A 256-nucleotide genomic window follows, 5' to 3' on the forward strand; every position below is an offset into this window, starting at 1 on the left:
CAAAAAAAAATATTAAATAATAAATTTTGACTTTTTTTATTTTTATTTTCCGTAACTTTTCCATAAAATAAAATAACTAAAAGGATCAATTGCAGCAATTATGGCCACAATTTCAGGTCTTGAGGACGACCAGCTCAGGAGTCAGGACAGATACAGCTAGCATCATTCATTCCCATCCCAAAATTTAGATTGCATTTAGCCATTATTAGGATTTAAAATTTAGATTTTAGAATCTAAAATTTATAATTTAAATAGA

This window comes from Arachis ipaensis, chromosome B04 (genome assembly GCF_000816755.2).
Source record: "Arachis ipaensis cultivar K30076 chromosome B04, Araip1.1, whole genome shotgun sequence".
NCBI classification, from domain to species: domain Eukaryota; kingdom Viridiplantae; phylum Streptophyta; class Magnoliopsida; order Fabales; family Fabaceae; genus Arachis; species Arachis ipaensis.